Source organism: Lathyrus oleraceus, chromosome 4, assembly GCF_024323335.1.
Source record: "Lathyrus oleraceus cultivar Zhongwan6 chromosome 4, CAAS_Psat_ZW6_1.0, whole genome shotgun sequence".
Lineage (NCBI taxonomy): Eukaryota > Viridiplantae > Streptophyta > Magnoliopsida > Fabales > Fabaceae > Lathyrus > Lathyrus oleraceus.
In genome coordinates this window covers 418,453,140-418,471,915 of record NC_066582.1, presented here as the reverse complement: position 1 = coordinate 418,471,915, position 18,776 = coordinate 418,453,140, and positions in this window count along the sequence as shown.

Genomic DNA, 18,776 nt, shown 5'->3' with positions numbered 1-18,776 from the left:
ATACATGAAATTGCTCGCATATTATCGTTTAATAAGATTCAGACCCCTTACCTCTTTGGATTGAAAGAAACTCTGAGCAGTCTTCGGCCTTTTCCTCTTCCTTCTCTTTCTCTTAGCGTTTCTCCCCCTTTCTCTGACTCTGAAGCAAAACACGTGAAACCCAACTCTGAGTTCTCTTGGCTTCTTATATCAATTCCACTTTTACCCTTCCACTCTTCATATTCCATTTATTTTATTATTTTATTATTATTAAAATAAATAACATCTATAATAATAATAAAATAATCCAATAATTCAACTTTATTTAATTAAATTAATAAAATAATATTAACTCAATTAAATAATTCTCTTATTTTAATCGGGGTGTTACAACTCTCCCCCACTAAAAGAGTTTTCGTCCTCGAAAACATACCTCAAGCAAATAGAGCCGGATACGACTCCTTCATCTGATCTTCACGCTCCCAAGTCAAGCTCTCACCAGCTGGACCTCCCCAAACAACTTTCACTAGAGCAATCTTCTTACCTCTCAGGGTCTTCTCTTCTCGGTCATCTATCCGAATTGGCAACACCTCAACGGTCAAATTATCCCTCACCTGGATATCATCCAACTGAACAACATGCGAAGGATCCGCAATATATTTTCTCAACTGAGATACATGAAACACATCATGCAGATTAGAAAGCGACGGCGGTAAAGCTATCCGATACGCCACTTCCCCAATTCTCTTCAAAATCTGATACGGACCCACAAACCTCGGAGTAAGCTTTTTAGACTTTAAAGCTCTACCCACACCTGTCGTCGGAGTAACTCTCAAGAACACATGGTCTCCCTCTTGGAACTCAAGTGCCTTTCTCCTATTATCATGATAACTCTTCTGATGACTCTGAGAAATCTTCATTTTCTCCTGAATCATCTTAACCCTTTCAGTCGTCTGCTGCACAATCTCAGGTCCGAGTACAACACTCTCACCTGATTCATACCAACACAATGGAGTTCTACACCTCCTACCATACAATGCTTCATATGGAGCCATACCGATACTAGCATGAAAACTATTATTATAAGTAAACTCCACCAACGGCAAATAACTATCCCAAGAACCACTCTGCTCCAACACACAAGCTCTCAACAAATCCTCCAAGGATTGGATAGTTCTTTCAGTCTGACCATCAGTCTGAGGATGATAAGCTGAACTCAACCTCAACTTAGTCCCCAACGCTTTTTGCAAACTTTCCCAAAATCTAGAAGTAAATCTGGGATCTCTATCAGACACAATACTGGATGGAATACCATGCAGCCTCACTATCTCCTCAATATACAACTCTGCCAACTTCTCTAAAGAGTGATTAATCTTCATCGGCAAGAAATGCGCCGACTTAGTCAATCGATCCACAATCACCCAAATAGAATCATTACCCTTCACCGTCTTCGGCAATCCCGTCACAAAATCCATGGAAATGCTATCCCACTTCCATTCAGGAATCTTCAAAGGTTGCATCATACCTGCCGGTTTCTGATGTTCAATCTTTGACTTCTGACAAGTCAAACAGGCATACACAAACTTAGCAACATCTCTTTTCATACCAGCCCACCAAAACAACTTCTTCAAATCTTGATACATTTTAGTTGCACCTGGATGGATACTCAATCCACTTCTATGGCCCTCTTCAAGAATACTCTTTTTCAATTCAGACACCTCAGGAACACAAACTCTACCCTTAAATCGCAGGATGCCATTCTCATCAATCTCAAAATTACCACCATTACCCTGGTTAACCATAGTAATATGATCAACTAGAGCGACATCAACTTGCTGACCATTCCGAATATCTTCCAGAATTCCACTAGTCAACTTCAGCATACCCAACTTTACACTATCAGCGGAAACTTCACAACCCAAACTCATATCACGGAACTGTTCAATTAACTCAAGTTCCCGAACCATCATCATAGACATATGTAGAGTCTTTCTACTCAGCGCATCTGCAACTACATTAGCCTTACCGGGATGATAACTCAATTCAAAGTCAAAATCCTTCAGTAATTCTAACCACCTTCTCTGCCTCATATTTAACTCTTTCTGATCAAACAGATACTTCAGACTCTTGTGATCACTGAACACTTCGAATCTGGAACCATACAGATAATGCCTCCACATTTTCAACACGAATACAACAGCTGCAAGTTCTAGATCATGCGTAGGATAATTCCTCTCATGAACTCTCAACTGTCTAGAAGCATAAGCTACAACTTTACCATTCTGCATCAAAACACCACCAAGACCCATCAAAGAAGCATCACAATAAACAACGAAGGACTCACCAGGATTAGGCAAGATCAACACTGGAGCACTGGTCAACCGCCTCTTCAACTCAACAAAACTGGCTTCACAAGCTGCATCCCACACATACACTTGACCCTTCTTAGTCAACTGCGTCAACGGCAATGCCAACTTAGAGAAGCCCTCAATAAATCTGCGATAATAATCAGCTAACCCCAGAAAACTGCGTATCTCAGTAGCAGACTTCGGAGTCTCCCACTGTAATACAGCATCCACTTTAGCAGGATCAACAGAAATTCCACCACTCGAAATCACATGGCCAAGGAAACTCACTTCCTTCAACCAGAACTCACATTTAGATAACTTTGCATATAATTTCTTTTCCCTTAACACCTGCAAAACAATTCTCAGATGTCTTGCATGCTCTTCTCCCGTCTTAGAATATATCAATATGTCATCTATGAACACCACAACAAAATTATCAAGGTACGGATGAAATATACGATTCATATATTCCATAAACACACCTGGAGCATTAGACACACCGAACGGCATCACAGTGTATTCATAATGACCATACCTCGTACGGAAAGCAGTCTTCGCAATATCATCTGACTTCACTCGGATCTGATGATAACCCGACCGCAAATCAATCTTACTGAAAACATGAGCTCCAACCAACTGGTCCATCAAATCATCAATCCTCGGCAATGGATACCGATTCTTGATAGTCACCTTATTCAACTGCCGATAATCGACACACAACCTCATCGTACCTTCTTTCTTCTTCACTAACAATACTGGTGCACCCCAAGGAGAAACACTCGGACGCACAAACTTCTTCTCAAGTAATTCTTCAAGTTGCTTCTTCAATTCAACCAATTCAGTTGCCGACATCCTATAAGGAGACATCGACACGGGACTCGTACCTGGCACTAAGTCAATGGCAAATTCGACTTCACGTTCTGGAGGTAAATCACTTACATCCCCCGGAAACACATCCTGGAATTCACAAACAACGGGCAAATCTACACTCACCACTTTCTTATCCGCTTGCAGAGACGCAAATAAAGCGAATATCTGAGCTTCCTCTTTCACAAAATCCCCCACCTGCCTAGCAGATAGAAATCTTGCCTCATCATTCTCACCAACTTCAGAAAACCGCACCGTCTTCCTATAGCAGTTGATAAACACGCCATAGAATTCTAGCCAATTCATTCCCAGAATAATATCAATTTGGTGCAAGGGTAAGCACACCAAATCAACCACGAACTCTCTCTCAAAGATCGTCAAATGACAACCTCGACAGACAACAGAAGTCTTCACAGAACCATTAGCAGGAGTATCTATCACCATACTTCCGCCTAGGGACGACATAATCACACCAATCCTGGTCGCACACTCATACGAAATAAACGAATGAGTAGCACCAGTGTCAACAATAGCAAGCAATTCAACATTATTAATCAAGCAAGTACCTTTAATTAGATTATCTTCTTTAGGAGCTTCAGCCCCACTCAGAGCAAACACCCTACCAGTAGTATGAGCTGCAGTAGCCGCCTTCTTCGGTTTCGAGCACTGCGAACTGATATGGCCTTTCTCGCCACAATTAAAACATGTCGGACCAGCATCCTTACATTCCGTAACTCTATGACCAGCCTGACCGCATCGGAAACATCTCAACACTTTCTTGGTACAGCTATCAGCACGGTGGCCTGGCTCGCCACACTTGAAACATTTACCAGCTATGGGAGGTCCTCCCCCACTTGGCTTCTTCTCATCTACCACTTTCTGCTTACCTTTACCATTCGGAGATGCATAAGGACTACCACGATCCTTATTCTTCTTCTCACTAAGACTCTTGTAATGAGCAGTCCTAGCCTTACTATCTTCCTCAAATATCCTGCACTTGTTAACCAGTGTAGGAAACCTACGAATCTCCTGGTAACCAATGCCTTGTTTGATCTCGGGACGCAACCCGTTCTCAAACTTGACACACTTGGATTCCTCAGCATCAGCATTATTATAATGAGGACAATACTGCACCAGCTCCTCAAACTTCGAAGCGTAATCAGCAACAGACATGTTACCCTGTTTCAGTTCTAGAAATTCCATTTCCTTCTTACATCGCACGTCAGCAGGAAAATATTTCTCCAGAAAGGCCGTCTTGAACCTTTCCCAAGTCATCTCAGCACCTGGTACTGCAATTCTCTGGCGAGTGTTATCCCACCAGTTTTCAGCCTCTTCAGATAACATATGCGTACCGAACTGCACCTTCTGTGCTTCAGTACACGTCATCACCCGGAAAATCTTCTCAATTTCCCTCAGCCAAATCTGAGCACCATCTGGATCATAGCGCCCTTTGAATGTAGGAGGGTTATTCTTCAGAAACCTTCCCAAATTCTTAAACTCGTCGACCGGCGGATTCTGCTGCGCCTGCATAGCCTGCGCCATAGCAGCCAAAGCCTCAGCAATCGCACGGTCATTTTCTCCAGCCATACTCTGCACAACACAACCACAACCGTTAAACATCGACAGTGTCATTTACACTAATCGACCAACAGGGAAAACATCACATTATGACTCGACTGGACTGACCATGCTCTGATACCACTAATGTAACACCCTTCTACCCAAACGACATATTTAAATAAATTATCAGAGTACAACATGTAGAAGAGTTTACATTTCTCACAACGTAACACTTATTGCATTACAACATAAAACATATTATTTAATATTTAAAATTTCGCAGCGGACAACAGCACAAATATTATAATTCATAATAATGTTTCAACATTATCTCAACAAAACATCTCAGCATTTAGTCCTCATAAACAACATAAATAATAATCAACTATCTATCGAATCCCATAACCCCGGTGTCACATGACCAGAGCATTTGACTCGACTCTGTAGAATAACTCTACACTTATTCCTCGAACCTCAACAGTAGCTACTCCTCTTTATCTGCACATTGCTCATCATAGATGAACATAAACACATGCAGAAGGGGTGAGAATTACATTATTAAATAATAATATAACGACAGAAATATAAACATAAATATATTTCACATATGCCAACACAGCTCATCATAATCATCATAATCAACATACTCAGGAACATCAACAAAACAACATATCAAATGCAATGCACACACCCATGCATGACTCAACACGACTCGGTATACCCATTTTGTGACCAACTACAGGATCACCACTCCCAGATTCATCACCATAGAATCCGAGTTCCCCGCAAGGAACCAAGCCTCTCAACAAGCCCGGAGTCAACAACATCATTGGAACTCAGTCCGTTCATCACTAGGCATCGGCCTTTCATGAATGCATGCACACCAAACATGCATCATAATCAACATAGCAACAACAGCATCATATAGTCTTGGTATTATCATCATTAATAGCATGACATACAACTCAACAAAATTACTCATCATAATTAACTACAATAGGCCATTCACTAATTGGGTTCACAACATAAAATTTAACAATTTTTCTACACTGCAACAGTGTTAACCGGTTAACGCCCTGGGTTAACCGGTTAACGCAGGAAAAATACACTTTCTGGCAAAACGCAACAGTGTTAACCGGTTAACGCTATAGGTTAACCGGTTAACGCAGGCAAAACTCAACATTTTCACAAAATGTAACAGTGTTAACCGGTTAACGCCCTGGGTTAACCGGTTAACGCAGACAAAACAGCAGTCCCTGCGCTAACATAAGGCAGAATGCAGAGTTCTCCGCATTTTCCGCCGTTGGAGGACTTCCGGACCTCCGATTCAACTTCCGTAAAAAGCTATACGTTCGGAAATTCATAACTAACCTAAACACATATTCAATTACAGTCTAAACACAGTTTCATCCAACGTGATTTTCCCTCAAAACCCCAACTTTCCCAATCCCCCTAACATCCCCAAAATCCATCAACAATCCAACATATACATGAAATTGCTCGCATATTATCGTTTAATAAGATTCAGACCCCTTACCTCTTTGGATTGAAAGAAACTCTGAGCAGTCTTCGGCCTTTTCCTCTTCCTTCTCTTTCTCTTAGCGTTTCTCCCCCTTTCTCTGACTCTGAAGCAAAACACGTGAAACCCAACTCTGAGTTCTCTTGGCTTCTTATATCAATTCCACTTTTACCCTTCCACTCTTCATATTCCATTTATTTTATTATTTTATTATTATTAAAATAAATAACATCTATAATAATAATAAAATAATCCAATAATTCAACTTTATTTAATTAAATTAATAAAATAATATTAACTCAATTAAATAATTCTCTTATTTTAATCGGGGTGTTACAATTAGCATCCAAAGCCTTTGTAAATTTGTTAGCTAATTGCATTTCAGTAGTAACATGCTTCAGTGCTATGATTTTCTCTTCCACAAATTCTCTAATGAAGTGATGATAAATATCAATGTGCTTTGTCCTGCTGTGCTGAGTAGGATTTTTGGAAATAGTTATAACACTCAGGTTGTCACAGTACAATGTCATGACATCTTGTGTGACATTGTATTCAGTCAACATTTGTTTCAACCAACCCAGTTGAGAACAGCTACTTCCAGTTGCTATGTATTCAACTTGATATATAACACAAACACCATTTTCATCTTTGGATACTTTCAAATGTGTAGGAGCATGTGTCCTTTTATGACTTGCATTCTCCATGCCAACTTTCTTAACATTGTTCTTGGCATATTTGCTTTGAGATAGAAAAATAGAATCTTCTATCTGCTTGACTTGTAGCCCAAGTTCAACAAGGCTCATATCATCCACATCTATTTAAGCCACCATGAGCTTTCCTCCTTCATTCTTCACATATAGGGTCTTGTCAATACCTCATCTCTTGTAGCCATTGTTAGTGAGGAACACTATGAGTCTCTCATACCAAGCCCTAGGAGTTTGCTTCAAATCATAGAGGGCTTTCTTCAATCTGTACACATGCTTTGGAAGGTTTGGATCTGTGAATCCTTTAGTTTGTTCAACATATACTTCCTCTTTTAAGTAGCCATTCAAGAAGGCACTTTTTACATTCATTTGAAACAGTTTGAACTTCAGACTATATGTCACTCCATGAAAAAGTATAAGGAACTCAAGGTGAGCTATGACATTTATTCTTTCAGGTCTAGGAATCAGTTCCCATACTTCATTCCTCTTGAATTGACCTAGCTCCTCCAGCATGGCATTGATCCAGAACTCATCAGTCAAGGCTTCCTTGACATTTCTAGACTCAATCTTGGACACAAAGCAGCCATGTGAGATTACTTTCCTTGATTTAGTTGTGACCCCTTTACTTAGACTCCTATAATGAGCTCTTTGGGATGATCCTTCTGAACTCTGATGGAGGGTCCCTTGTTGATTTTGTCAGGTTCAACTTGAGGAGGTTCATTCTCCTTGTCTGAGAAATCAGCTGGGGGATCATTCTGAGATGTCTCAACATCGTCGGTGACATCAGTCTGTTGGTTATCAACCACAACATTAATAGATTCCATCATTACTTTAGTTCTGGAATTAAAGACTCTATATGCTCTGTTGTAGCCCAAAAATAATCCTTCATTACTTTTGGGATTTATCTTCCTTCTTTGTTCACTTCTAATTTTGATAACTTGACTTTCCTTTTCTCCTTGAAGTTTTAGACAAATATCTTTGAAGACTTCAAACACATCAGATTTGTTTCTTATAAAGTTGATCCAGGTGTATCTGGAGAAGTCATCCACCACTACATATGCATACTTCTTCCCACCAAGGCTTTCCACCTGCATGGGTCCCATCAAATCCATATGGAGGAGTTCCAAACCTTTGGAAGTGGTGTCATGTCTGAGTTTCTGGTGTGACATCCTTGTCTGACATTTCCCACAGACTTTTCTTTCATCAATCTTCAAGTTGGGAATTCCTCTAACAGCTTCAATAGATATAATCATCTTCATACCTTTAAGATGCAGATGCCTCAATCTTTGATGCCATGTCTTCACTCCTTCTTCTTTGACTAAGGTACACTTTGAAGAATAACCAATTTGAGAACTCCACATGTAACAGTTGTCTTTGGACCTGACTCCTTTCATGATCACTTCACTTTCTTTGTTAGTAATCACACATTCAAATTTAGTGAAGTTAACATTTAGACCTTGGTCACACAGTTGACTGATGCTTATTAGATTTGCAGTCAAGCCCTTAACAAGTAGGACCTTGTCAAGATCAGGAACTCCAGGGCAATCAAGCTTACCAATCCCCTTGATTTCACCCTTTGCTCCATCACCAAAGGTTACATAGCTCGTGGCATGAGGATGAAGGCCAGTTAGCAGGTCTTTGTTTCCAGTCATGTGTCTGGAGCACCCACTGTCAAAATACCAATCTTCTTTGGCTGAAACTCTGAAGGAAGGGTGAGTTATTAGACTTGTAACATTCTTAGGAACCCATTGCTTTTTGTTGACAGGCCTGTGATGTTTGGGTCTAGGTTGATGGTGTGTCTGATGATGAACAGGGCTAGGATAACCATACAGCTTATAGCAGAAGGGCTTTATGTGGCCAAATTTTCCACAGTAATGGCATCTCCATCTTTGATGTTTCCCTTTCTGCTGTCTTCCCTTACGATGTTGTGACATCTCATGTTTGCTTTTAATATGGCTGCACTTAGGTTTGGATTTAGGTTTGCCACTAGTGTAACTGCGCTCAGACTTAGATTCATTAAACCCAATGCCAGATTTGTCTCCTGTTATTTGTCCAGTCTGGAGAATCTTGTCTAAGGAGTCAGATCCATTGTTTAACATTCTTACATACTTGGTCATCTCTTCCAGTTTAGAATTCAAGAAAACAACTTCAGTCTTTAACTTGGAGATGGTTTCCACATGTTCTGCCTTCTCATTCTCCAACTGTGCTATCACTCTCTTCTGGCTATCAACTTGTTGACTCTCATCTAATTTGGCATTCAGTAACACTGCTTCAATTTTTAATTTGGAGATGGTTTCCAAGTGTTCTACCTTCTCATTCTCCAATTGAGTTATCACCTTCTTCTGATTTTCAACTTGTTTACACACTTCTGCACTTCTCTGACACAACTTTCTGTAGGTGGTGGCCAACTCTTCAAAGGTTACTTCATCATCACTTGAGTCTTCATCAGAACCCCATCTTCCAGTCAAGACAGTCACCAGATTTGCAGACTCTTCTGTTTCACTTTCATCAGACCAAGTGGCAGCAAGACTCCTCTTCTGTTTCTTGAGGTAGGTTCCACATTCAGTTCTAATGTGTCCATACCCATCACATTCATGACACTGAACTCCTTTTCCTTCTTTGGGCTTTTCATCTGGCCTTGTTCTTCTTCCAGCATTGTTGGATTTACTGATATTAGATGAGATGTTCTTGACATTTGCCTTAGATCTTACATCCATCTTTTTCAGAAGTCTGTTGAACTGTCTTCCTAGCATTGCTACATCATTTTCCAGGTCTTCATCAACATCCTGACCACTTTCCTCCTCTTCCTCCTCAGTGTTTGACATGAAGGCTATGCTTTTGGCTTTCTTTTCAGATCTATCACACATTCCCATCTCAAATGTTTGGAGGGAACCAATTAGCTCATCAACTCTCATATTGGAGATGTCTTGAGACTCTTCTATGGCTGTCACCTTCATAGCAAATCTCTTAGGGAGTGACCTGGGTATTTTCCTTACTAATTTTTCATCTGACATCTTCTCTCCCAGGGCTCCTGAGGCATTAGTAATTTCAAGGATACTCATATGGAATTCATGAATATTTTCATCTTCTTTCATCCTTAAATTTTCAAACTTGGTGGTGAGTAGCTGCAGTCTAGACATCTTCACTCTAGAGGTGCCTTCATGAGTGGTTTTGAGAATGTCCCAAGCATCTTTAGCCACCTCACAGTTGTTTATAAATCTGAAGATATTCTTGTCTACTCCATTGAATATAGCATTCAATGCTTTAGAATTTCCAAGGGCTAGATCATCCTCCTCCTTGGTCCATTGTTCTTCAGGCTTTTTATCAGTTGTAGCTTCTCCTTCCTTAGCAACTACTGGATGTTCCCAGCCTGTTAACACGGCCTTCCAAGCCTTATTATCCAGAGATTTTAGGAAGGCTACCATTCGAGGTTTCTAGTAGTCATAGTTGGATCCATCCAAAATAGGTGGTCTGTGAAAAGATCCTCCATCTCTCTCCACAGTAGCAGAAAGTATCGTCCCTAGATCTCACCCAGAACCAGAGCAGGATGCCTGCTTTGATACCAATTGAAATTCTGGTATCAGATATGAGATGTCGAAGGTAATGTCACGACACTAATATCTGAATTATACAAATAGGATAAAGACAAAGAATAGTAATGCAAGAGACATAAGCAATTGTTAACCCAATTCGGTGCAACTCACCTACGTCTGGGGGCTACCAAGCCAGGAAGGAAATCCACTAAATAGAATCAGTTCAAAGACTCTCAGTAAACTACACAAGTTACAGCCTTTTTCACCTAATCTCTACCCGTATGATTTCTACCTAAGAACTCTTAGATATGAGATCCCACTCACTCCCCCTCAATCACACCAGTGATATTAGACAAGAATTACTTATGAAAAGAAGACACTCTTCAAAGACACACACTTGATCTTACTTAACAGCTTCAATCAAGTAGACACACACTCATGCTTAAAAGCTTAGAGTGACAAATTATAACTCAAAAATCAGACCAATTCAATCATCTATGGATGAATTGAATGGCTTACAAGTCACACGACCACACAAGACTAAAACCCTTATTCTCTCTCAATATTTCGCTCTGTATTTCTTGTGTATCAAATCAGGTTTTCCATGTCCTTTTTATAGAAGCATTCAGCTGGGCTTGGACATCATAAAACCCTAAAACTATTTTCCATTCAAATATTCTTATGACAGTTGGTTAGATTTCTTTGGAAAATAAGTTTAATCACGTTGTAATTACTGATTGATAGCGTGTTCAATTAACTCATCAATCATACACAGATTGCCATTAAAAACGCAATCATATAACACATAACATTCAGACTGAATTTTCTGTGTACAAATGTCATGACATCGGGTCTGACATCCTGGAACAATCCTGCATAATTCCATTTTAAATATCCAGCAGGTACATTATATCAGATGTCATGACATCGGGTATGACATCCTAAAACAATCCTGCTTTATTATATTTTAATCCTCCAGCAGGTACAAGATATCTTATATTAAGACATCACATGTAACATCTTGTGAACACTCTTTGTTTTACCAAAATTGCTGCCAACACTTAGAACCAACAAACTGCAAAGATGACGCTTTGTCAAATATGCTAGTTGAAACCAGGTCTTCGTTGAATGTGCTTCCAAAGTCAACATTGTCCAAGCTGTCGACAAACACTCACACTTACACATTTGTTTAGTTTATGCATTTTCCATCTTGATAAACACTCACACGTGCACTTTACTAAAATTTTCATATCTCGTTCTCCTTACTACCAATTAAGTTAAATTAAATCTAACACAAATACACATATCATCATCAACAACAAAAACAAAAACAAAAATAATTAGGCAAATAGGAAACTGAAGAATACCTGATAAGAAGGTCCAAAAGCTAATCAGGTAAGCTTGGCTCTGTCAGAGCACCAACAAAATACCTAATGCAGTAAAAGCGCAATTGAGAAGAAATACATTCATGCAAGAAAGGAGTGCATCAAAAAGAGGCCCATCCAATGTTATTTTAAAGTACTTCACAGTCATAAATAACTTAGGATAAAAGGAATCAAAAAGACGAATCAAATCAATAAATCGAAAAGACAAATCAAAATGACGAATAAAGAGAGAGAGAGAGAGAGAGAGAGAGAGAGAGAGAGAAGACACGCATATTCGAACCTGAAAAATTGATTTCTTTGATGAAGAGAATGACAATTGAACCTTGAAGTGGTTTCCTTCTTTCAACGATTTCTTGAAGCAATTTCCTGAAACGAAAGAAATGAGTATGAGCGATTCCATCAACCCAAAGCAAATTTACATGTCACAATTAGCGATAACCTAGTTGTTCATACCTAAAGAAAAAATGATGGAGATTGAGAGGTTAATGGAGATTGAGAGATGAAGTTAGAAGTGTTTGTGCTCCCTAGAATCTAACGAAACATAAACAAAATTAGATGAATAAAGGAGAAAGGATTATGAACTTTGTTTGTATCTTCGTATACCTTAAAACGCAAGGAGTTCTTCACCGCAAAGAGACTGAGAGATTAAAAAATTAGGGTTCGTGTTTGAGAGTTGAGAGATTTGGAGATTGAGATACTAGGGTTCGTGTTTAAGAGCTGGGAGATTGGGAGAGTGAGAGATTGAGAGACTAAGGTTTAACGTTTTTCTTCTTTTTCATTAGAGTTTTGTTTTTTATTTTATTTTACTTTATTATTAATTTATAGTTTTAATTTTATTTTATTAATTTAATTGTATTTTATTTTATTAATATATAATTTTGGTTTTATTTTATCAATTAGATTTTAATTTAGTTTTGGTTTTATTTTATTAATTTAGTAAACTTTCTATTTTATTTTATTAATTTATAATATTGGTTTTATTGTATAATTTTTTATTTTATTTTATTAATTTATTTTATGAATTTTATTTTAGTTTTAATTTATAGTTTTATTTGATTTTTATAATTTATAAATTAAATTTATATATTGTAATTGTTATTATAAATAATTAAAACAATAAAAAAGGCAAACTTGTGGAGGAAAATAAAAACCTTTTCACATCAACTCTAGCTCGGCCATGATTGTCGCTAATATAAAAATTATATAATTAGCATCGGCTTGAATCGCCGCTAATAAAAAATAATTAATTAAACCAATGAGAAAGGGAAATGAAAAACAATTCCCACCAACATTAGCGTCAACCTTACCTGCCGCTAATACTCAATAAATAATTATTTAAAACGATAAAAAAATATTAGGCAAACAAAATTGGTGAGAAATGATTTTTTTTACCAACAACAACGTCGGCCAAAGTCGGTACTAGTATTTTATTAAATGAATTATTTAAAATAAGATAAAACAAATGCATATGTAGCGTCGGCGGCGACCGACGCTATATTTAATGACCTAGTAAAAAATAAAACATATGATTTTATTTTGTTAGTGTTGGCTTATTGAGACATATTTGCAACACTATTAGCGTTAAAACCGGGGCCAACGCTAATTTGTTGAAGCTAAAATGTGATTTTCTTGTAGTGGAACAAGCTTTAGCTTTTCTCTCGGCTTTATGGACAAGTCATGTTTGAATATCTTCCTAGACTGCTTTGCTTTGTATCATTCCTCACATATTTGGCTATTTAACTTGAGGTAAACCATACACCATCTTCTTCTAGTTAAGTATACATATGTTGGAACGAGTTTGGTTTTACATCTACTATCCTTAAGTTTTGATGATATTAAAGTATAAAGAACAGTTTTGTACTTTAATAGTTTGTTGAGTGTGAAGAATCTGATAAAAGTCTAAAGTTGAATCAAGAAGACTCTGAACAAGCTAGAAGGTGAGTAAAACAAAATTTGAACAAGTCAGATCTTGAATAGAGAAGACTGTGAACAAGTCAGACACTGATCAAAACTGGACAAAGCAGACTCTGGACTCTGGACAAAGAGAGACTCTAGATAAGAGAGACTTTGGACTCTGGACAAAGAGAGACTCTAGATAAAGAGACTCTAAACTATGGACAACCAAAGTGATAATATGAAGAAGTACATAATTTAGAGTTAAATTCTGGATACACCAGTCAACGCTTCTGAAGTAAACAACACAGATGTACTCTGATATATTCAAGCCTCATTTTCATTAGACACTGAAGTTTATTCTCAAGGCTCTGAACTTTAATCAAGTTTCAAATCTCTCATACACGAAGCCAATGATTTAGAGAAAATGAATGAATAAATTTTATAAGAATATAATATAAGTTAAGCTACAAAATCCAAAGGGTTGTACTACAAACATCTATAAAATATTCTCTTTCCACTACGCATGATTTACGATTGAACCTTGTATCAACTATTACAATTGTAGATTTGAAGAAGTTTCCAATTCTATCCTCCAACGATCTTATTTTTTATCTATATAAGGAGGACAAAAGAATTGTGAAAGAAGAGCTTTTTACGAAGAACTTGAACAAATTTCATGTCGAAGGAATTTCAATTGAGAAAATCAAATTCAAGAAAGATAAAATATAGAGAAACACTTATAACTTCATTTCATATATTCTAAGTGTAAAGTATGATAATCACTTTGTGTATCTACTTATTTAGAAGAAATTTTTTAAACACAAATCTTGTATTTCGCATTTGTTAAATTCCTTGAGGGACTAGGGTATAGTCATAAGCCTTAAGAAATCATTAACGGTTAGTCTTTGAGTTGTAATTCCTTAAGGGACTAAGTTTAGTCATAATTCTTAAGAATTCATTGACGAGTAGTCTTTGAGATTGTAATCAGTTTAATTATTGGATTAAGTCTTGTTGAGAAGGAAAAATCACTCTGGCAAGTGGACTGGATTAACTTCGTTAATGGTGAAATAAGATAAAAATATCTTGTCATTTCTATCATTGTTGTTATTGTTTTTTAGGATAACAAAATATTATCATATTTGTAACCCAATTCAATCTCCCTTTATTGTGTTTCCTGAACCTTCAATTGGTATCAGAGCTCCGGTTATGGTATTGAGCACTTTGTGTCAAACACTTATTTGTGTTTGATAAAGATCCATTTTTTGAAACACAAAATGGCATATGCAAACAATGATAAAAATCATTATTCTGCCAAACCTCCAATCTTTGATGGAGAAAAGTTCGACTATTGGAAAGATAGAATCAAAAGTTTTCTCCATAGGATGTGATGCTAATATATGGGATATGGTAATAGATGGTTGCACACATCCTATAGATGAAAATGGTACGAAGCTTGAAAGAAGCAAAATGAATTATCAACAAAAGAAGGATCACAAAAATCATTATAAATTCAGATTTATATTGTTGAATGCTATTTCCTATTCAGAGTATGAAAAGATAATAAATAGAGACTCTGCTAAGTCTATATTTGATTCTTTGAAAATGACTCATGAAGGAAATGAGAAAGTTAAAGAAACTAAAGTCTTGGCTTTAATCTAGAAGTATGAATTCTTTAAAATGGAAGAGGATGCAATGATTGAAGAAATGTTCTCAAGATTTCAAACTCTTGTAGCAGGATTACAAGTTTTGAATAAGGGTTATACCACTTCAGATAACGTAAAGAAAATCATTAGAAGTCTGCTAAAGAAATGGAGACCAGAGGTGACAACACTTAAGGTTTCAAAAGATCTGAACAACATGATTCTGGAAGAGGATGAGCCACAGAAGAAAGTTAACTTTTTAACTTTGAATTCCAAAGGCAAGCTTGAGAAGGCCAACACTCTTCAAGTTGAAGAAGAAGAAGAGTCTGAAGAAAGCTCTGAAGAAGGGGACAAGTTGGCTCTACTCTCCAGAAGGGTCAAACAACTCTGGAAGAAAAGACAGCCAATGTTCAGAGGCTATAGAAGAACATGTGGACGATCTGAGTCAACCTCTAGAAAGAAGAAGTTTGAAGCCGACAAGGATGTTAAATGCTATGAGTGCAAACAAGTTAGGCATTATAAACATGAGTGTGCCAAACTCATGCCTAAAAAGAAATTCTTTAGAGGGAAAAGGAAGGTTATGATGGCAACCTGGGATGACTTTGAAGCTTAAGAAGATGACTCTGAAGAAGAGTAGGATAACATGGATTTGAAAGCTAGCACAAAAGCATCTGAATCATGATCATATTCATAATCAAACTCGGATTCTGACGAGGTATTTTATCATCTCACTCGTTATGAATTAGAATTGTCCTTATATGAGATTATTGAAAAGATGATGTAGACTGAATTGTTTCAAGTTTTCCTGTTATGCTTTTTTCGAGTTTTTTATTTCGTTCTATGGGAGTTATGGAAATTTACTTTTAGAGTTTTTCTATTATGCTGCTTAGACATGGTATGCGATGTTCCATTGAAATAATAAGATGCATTTGTTATGTATGGAATGTATGAGGACTGAGTTATAAATATGCATTGGTTTCTACTTATTTTGAATTTTCATGATATCTTCATTTGCTGCTGCTTGATAATGTCACGATGAAATGTATTGTTGATGATTTGCTTTGAAGATGAGTTGTATTGCAATGAATGATGTGAAGTTTATGATGACTTATGGATTAAACTTACTTATGCATATGCTAATGCTATAATTTGTTGTATGGATATGATGAATGGATGACCCCCTTGTGCTAGGGTTGTTTGGATGATATTGAACTGTTATTTTGCAGGTTAAAAATGGAATTGGTTTTGAAGATCAATTTGAAATGGTTTTATGAAATGTTGATTTGAAATGGATTTAAAGGTTAATTAGAAATGGATTTGTAGGGCCATGGTAGTTATGTTGAAGCTTGAACTTGGCATGCTTGGAATCCTTGAAGATTGGAGTGGATTTATGAATTGTTGAAATGTTTTTATCATGTAGCTTATAATTGAGAAATTAGTTTGTAACTTTGGAAATTCTGTAATTTTAGATTATAATGAATTGAAAAATGGATTTGTATTGAAAGGTTGAATGTAATATTGAATGGTTTAGTGTAATGAATGTTTGATGGAATTCGAAATTGTTATGGAAAGTTTATTTATAGATTTGAGTATGCATTGAATAAAATGATTTAATGGAACATTGATTGAATAAGTACATTAAATGGTACGAAAAAAATATAAATGGAAAGTGTATTGCAAATGAAAATGGTTTATGGAAAAAGTTTAAATGGAATGTGAAATGAATAAAAGTTTGAATGATTGAATTAATGGTTATGGTTTTATTTTGATTAAAAGGTTAGTAACAACAATAACGTGAATTGGCTTGTTAAACAATGAAATGAATTGGACAAAACCAAATGAAAATGGGCTTGAATATAACTTATGGATGATGGTTGACTTTGGTAAACTTGTTGACCAAAAAGTTAACAGTTGACCAAAGTCAACTGTGGATTAGGAAGTAGGTTTTGCATTGCTTGATGGAGTGAGGACTTGTAATGCAATCAAGGTTATGAATGAATAATGACATGGTTTAAGTGAAACAAATGACTTATGTGGTCTTCAAAACTTACCAAGACAAATGAAAGCAATTGATCAAAGGATCAATGTACATAGATGAATCCAGGGTGAATGGCCTCTAATATCTTATGGACCAAATGACAAATCAGGGACCAAAAGACCAATGCACTGATGTAAGCATGAATAAAAGACCTATGAATCTTGAAAGCACCACATGGATGGATGTCTGAACAAACCTTGAACCAGATGAAATTCCAAGCAAGTGGACATGTAAGTCAAGAGTCTCTTGCCAATGGGTTAGGGTTTCAGATGCATAGATGAAAGCTCATGAGGTCAAAGGGTAGTAAAGTCAGGAATTAGGGTTTGAATGCATAAATGAGTGTCATGATGCGAACTCCATGAATCAAGACCCTAGAGAGCATGAAACTAGGGTTTGCATTCTATATGATGAGTCATTCTCCAATCCTCAAACAAAACCCTAGTTTGAACTGTCCACCAGCTTTGAACCTATGATGCTTGTATTAATATGAATGCATGATGCATATTAATGAATCATGAATGGGTACAAAGGGATCTCAAGTCCAAGGTTGGATGAAAAAAGGAGGATAAATTTTGGGGTATGACACTCTGGGCAAAAGAAGTATGAAGCTGACAAGGATGTTACCTGCTTTGAGTGAAAACATTCTGGACATTATAAAAATGAGTCCCAAACTCATGCCTAAAAAGAAATTATTCAGAAAGAAGAAGAAGGTTCTAATGAAAATCTGGAATGACTCTGAAGCTTCAGAATATGACTCTGAAGAAGAGCATGCTAACATGGATCTGAAAGCTAGCACAAAAGCATTTGAATCATGATCAGATTCAGAATCAGATTCTGACTCTGACAAGGTATTTTCTTATCTCACTCGTTCTGAATTAGAATTATCCTCAGCTGAGAATATTAAAAAGAACCATAAGCTTAAGCAAAGATACAAGAATCTGAAGCAAATTCATGTAATCAATTCTAAAGCCCATAGTGAACTACTGAAAGAAAGCTCTATTTTAAAAGAAAGAGTTTGTAGTTTAGAAAATGAAAACTCTGTCCTAAAAAGCAAGATTGAAAAACTTGAAAATAAATTCTTTTAGAATCTCCTATGGGCTCTGAATATGCTTCCAAAAGAGACGAAGCATCTTTTAAAAAATGCCTAGCAAAGAACATAGAGATAAGCAAAATAGATTCAATGATCTATGGAGTTAGTGGAAACGGGAAAAGAGGTCGTGGTTATGTTAAACCAAAGAATTTTAAGTTGAAGCCTAAACCAAAGAGATTGTGATAAAGCCAAAAGCTTTATACTCTCATATCACATA